At 47.6% G+C, this 5,000-nt stretch overlaps 1 non-coding gene across 1 annotated transcript; it reads left to right on the top strand.

Moving 5' to 3' along the window:
* The first annotated feature begins 2,727 nt into the window (after positions 1-2,727).
* On the top strand, positions 2,728-4,636 carry LOC128201012 (small subunit ribosomal RNA). Its single transcript, XR_008253007.1, has one exon. It is a non-coding gene; the product is annotated as a small subunit ribosomal RNA (ribosomal RNA).
* The last annotated feature ends 364 nt before the right edge of the window (positions 4,637-5,000 follow it).

Genomic DNA, 5,000 nt, shown 5'->3' with positions numbered 1-5,000 from the left:
TCCCGCGTGAGGGAGGAGAGCGACAGAGTGTAATTTTACTAGAGCGAAATAACCCGACAATAAGCCGAGCGAACATAGCCCAAAGTGTGAACACCAACACTTTGAGAATCCATAATTAAACTTACCTACAGTTACCAACGGTCGACGCTCAAAAGAAAGCCGCCGCCTCCTTTGTAAAGAACGCGTTCACCGACAACGCGGCGGCGGCGACGTAGTAATAGTTATAATATACCTACTTATTGCGTACCATATACATATTCGACTGTTACTGAATTAAAAAAAAATTATGTTTCTCGATTATTCGAAGACGCCCAGATCGATTCAGAAAATTCTTTTAAAGATTACTTGTCTCCAGGTTGTCCCGGGGTCATCATATCAGCCTCTGATGTATCCGGGATCCTCAGGGTAATTGAGGAGGAGATTATAAGGTATGTTTTGTTTATGTGTTTGAGATTTTTTTCCATTTAAGTTATTTGGTTTTTATTCCGGCGTCTGGAAGATGTCATTCAATTCATGATGCCGAGCTGATGGCGGATGAATCGTTAATATGAAGAAAGCAAGAAAAGTAGTGGGCCCTCTGAAATTTTTTATAATTTTGTAGTTTTGACCGTACTGTCACTTTTTGATTGTCAATTTTCTTCACTAATTCAACACTTGGTTCGTTCGTTCGTTCGTTAAGATTTTTAGTTATGATTTTAATAAAATCAAAACAAGCTAACATTTTAGATTTACCTTTTCTTTGATAAAGTTTATAAAATTAGATATTTATTCTATCTGACGTGACTGTTTCAAATATTTTAGAGACGACAGAGTTATAGGAGTTTATGTTGTGTCTATTATGTGTGTAGTATTGATATCTTGTCTATCACCGTTTTTATATAGCAGCGAACTTAACAATAAACAACATTATTATGATGATGCGGAAAAATACCTTAAGATAATGACGGATAACCGATTCGCACATATTTTTAATATACGAGCGCATATACACCGTCCCCGTTATCGTTAAGAATTAGAATTGGTCAATGATATAATAGAGAAGTTGTTGTTGAAATTCATTCTATTGATTTATATTAACAGTTTTATATTTTATTAGACCCCACGACGCTTTTTGTTTATTCCATTTATTTTTCACATATTCGTTGTGTGGTGTATTCGTTTTATAATTTTTTTTTCTCTCTCTCTCTCTCTCCCCCCCTCCCCCCCCCCCCCCCCCCCTCCCTTTTCTGAAAACTCTTTTTGTTTATTCCATTTATTTTTCACATATTCGTTGTGTGGTGTATTCGTTTTATAATTTTTTTTTTTGTCCCTCTCTCCCCCCCGCCCTCCCTTTTCTGAAAACGCAACGCGACGACGTACCGCGCCGTGAAACTGTCGACTTGTAGCGCATCTATCCGACCGCTCTGGCGGCCGTCACTTTCGCACTTTGTTTCTCGGCTCCGAGTCCGAGAGCGGAGTCTCGCGGCGTGGCGACGCGGCGCGCGCCACTCGTGGCGCGCGTCTCTTAAAATATATTTATAATACGAATGAAACACCACACACGGGGTCTCTCTATGTTTGTTGTGTGTGTGCAGAGGCGGCGCTCTTGCGCTTGGCGCTTTGCATATATGCTGCATAATATATGCGAGAACCGTGTGCACATGTTTTATTTCTCACTCCACGCGGACCCGCAACGGCGGCCCGGGGGTTTTGTTGTTTGGATATGTTATGTGTGTGTTGGCTGGTGGTTGGTATATAACCGACTTTGTGTCGCCGCTGCTCTCGCGAGCGACGACCGTTATTTCGGTGATATATCCTCCTCCTCCTCCTCACACAAGCCTCCAAAAACTCTCTCTCGGTCCTCAAAGAGCCGTACCTGTGATAATGAATGGAAAATAAAGAAAGATTTTTTTTTTTTTCTTTTTTTCTTTTCGCACCGGGTTATTCTATAAGTTGTAATGTTGTCGCGATGATGACGACGACGACTCTGCCGTCGTTGGGCCGTCGATCGAGAAGTGTGTGTAAGCGCGCTTGCCGACACCGGCGTGCCATTAATCGGCGGTACGTTTTCGTTATCTCGTGGTAATGTTTTTGTGTATTATATGTAGTTATATGCGTCGGTTTCGGTACTACCGATTCTGCGGAGAGAACAATTTTCTCTCTATCGAATCGAAACGAATCGAATCGACGTATAGTTTTGTGTGTGCGTGTGCCCTCTGATCTACCGGGCGATCTCTCATACGTTCTGGATGATGATAATATTCACGACGGAGAAATCAATTTTGTATACATTATACTGCGAGATATTCAATCTCCGGGTGGACGTTCAATCGCGGACGCGCGCTCTGAATAAATGGATATTTAGAGATGCCGTCCAAAAGATGCCGTCTCGACGGCGCGGAACGTTTGCTATCCGACGCGCGGCGGCGGCCGCCGCTGGTCATATCTTCTATATTGTTGCGTATATAGAGAGCCGGCGCCGACCGACCGACCGGCCGGCGGAGAGAGCGTTTCCGATCTGTTCGAGTCGCGAGAGGAGGAGGAGGAGGAGGAGAAACGCGACGTACGTACGTTGTCGCGTGCGTGTACGCGCACGACGCTTAACGAACGTACTCGTGTCTCCCCCCACCACTGTTATAGGCACGCCGTGCACCGCGAATTGTCGGTGTGTGGCGATGTTTTTGCTAACGCGCACCACACACTAGTCTAATAGTGTGTTAGTGTAGTAGTAGTAGTAGTAGTAGTAAATACCTGGTTGATCCTGCCAGTAGCATATGCTTGTCTCAAAGATTAAGCCATGCATGTCTAAGTACAAGCCGCTAGTCGGCGAAACCGCGAATGGCTCAATAAATCAGTTATGGTTCCTTAGATCCACTCCATCCTACTTGGATAACTGTGGTAATTCTAGAGCTAATACATGCACTCGAAACTCTGACCAGTGATGGGATGAGTGCTTTTATTAGATCAAAACCAATCGACGGAGGGCCTCGCGTCCGAAGTCGTTAATTTTGATGAATCTGGATAACTTTTGCCGATCGCATGGTCCCGAGCCGGCGACGCATCTTTCAAATGTCTGCCTTATCAACTGTCGATGGTAGGTTACGCGCCTACCATGGTTGCAACGGGTAACGGGGAATCGGGGTTCGATTCCGGAGAGGGAGCCTGAGAAACGGCTACCACATCCAAGGAAGGCAGCAGGCGCGCAAATTACCCACTCCCGGCACGGGGAGGTAGTGACGAAAAATAACGATACGGGACTCTTCCGAGGCCCCGTGATTGGAATGAGTACACTTTAAATCCTTTAACGAGGAACCATTGGAGGGCAAGTCTGGTGCCAGCAGCCGCGGTAACTCCAGCTCCAATAGCGTATATTAAAGTTGTTGCGGTTAAAAAGCTCGTAGTTGCATTTGTGCGCCGCGCTGTCGGTGCACCGCATCCGCGGTGATACTGACACGTTTGCGGAGCATATCGTCGGTGAGCCGGCGGTAAAACGCCGGTTCAATATCAAAATCCTATCGCGGTGCTCTTCGGTGAGTGTCGAGGTGGGCCGGCAAGTTTACTTTGAACAAATTAGAGTGCTCAAAGCAGGTTCAAAATGCTGCTTGAATATTTCGTGCATGGAATAATAGAATATGATCTCGGTTCTATTTTGTTGGTTTTCAGAACTCCGAGGTAATGATTAATAGGGATAAACGGGGGCATTCGTACTGCGGCGACAGAGGTGAAATTCTTGGACCGCCGCAAGACGAACAACAGCGAAGGCATTTGCCAAGAATGTTTTCCTTGATCAAGAACGAAAGTTAGAGGTTCGAAGGCGATCAGATACCGCCCTAGTTCTAACCATAAACGATGCCAACCAGCAATCCGGCGGAGTTACTCCAATGACTCGCCGGGCAGCTTCCGGGAAACCAAAGTCTTTGGGTTCCGGGGGAAGTATGGTTGCAAAGCTGAAACTTAAAGGAATTGACGGAAGGGCACCACCAGGAGTGGAGCCTGCGGCTTAATTTGACTCAACACGGGAAACCTCACCAGGCCCGGACACTGGAAGGATTGACAGATTGAGAGCTCTTTCTTGATTCGGTGGGTGGTGGTGCATGGCCGTTCTTAGTTGGTGGAGCGATTTGTCTGGTTAATTCCGATAACGAACGAGACTCTAGCCTGCTAAATAGGTGACGGCATTTAGGTGTGCGCGGCCTTCGTGTCGCGCAACTCACTGGCGACGTATCACAAGTCTTCTTAGAGGGACAAGCGGCGTCCAGCCGCGTGACAGTGAGCAATAACAGGTCTGTGATGCCCTTAGATGTCCTGGGCCGCACGCGCGCTACACTGAAGGAATCAGCGTGTTTCACTCTCCCTGTCCGAAAGGACCGGGTAACCGCTGAACCTCCTTCGTGGTTGGGATTGGGGACTGCAATGATCCCCATGAACCAGGAATCCCTAGTAGGCGCGGGTCACTAGCCCGCGTCGATTACGTCCCTGCCCTTTGTACACACCGCCCGTCGCTACTACCGATTGAATGATTTAGTGAGGACTTCGGACGGGCTCGCGGTGGCTTCACGGCCGTCGGCGTTGCTGGGAAGTTGACCAAACTTGATCCTTTAGAGGAAGTAAAAGTCGTAACAAGGTTTCCGTAGGTGAACCTGCGGAAGGATCATTAACGTTTCAGTGTCGGCACGCACGCACGCACGCGCGCGCTCACGCGCACTTATACGTGTACACCACGTGTATGTGATCGCGGCGTAGGCGTAGGCGGCGCGGCGCACACGCACTGTTTTTCATGTTGATTGATATACCTTATATCTCGTATAGACGACGTGTCGCTATCGAGACGGTCTGAACGCGCATGCGTACACGCGCGTATCAACGCGCGCGCGCGCACGGTGAAAATCCGCAAGCCTGTGTGCGTTCCGCGCGCGCGCTTCCGACCGAAAAAACTACAAACCTAGCGGTTAGATTGAGCTAGCGATCGCGCGCTCGCACGCGCTTCGCGCTCTTTTCTATGTCAATAAATGATAATTTAT

The sequence above is a fragment of the Galleria mellonella genome, unplaced genomic scaffold (genome assembly GCF_026898425.1).
Source record: "Galleria mellonella isolate WM207_F2 unplaced genomic scaffold, CSIRO_AGI_GalMel_v1 utg329, whole genome shotgun sequence".
NCBI classification, from domain to species: domain Eukaryota; kingdom Metazoa; phylum Arthropoda; class Insecta; order Lepidoptera; family Pyralidae; genus Galleria; species Galleria mellonella.
The sequence above is the reverse complement of the archived record's forward strand: the minus strand, read 5'-3'. Positions and strand labels throughout refer to the sequence as shown.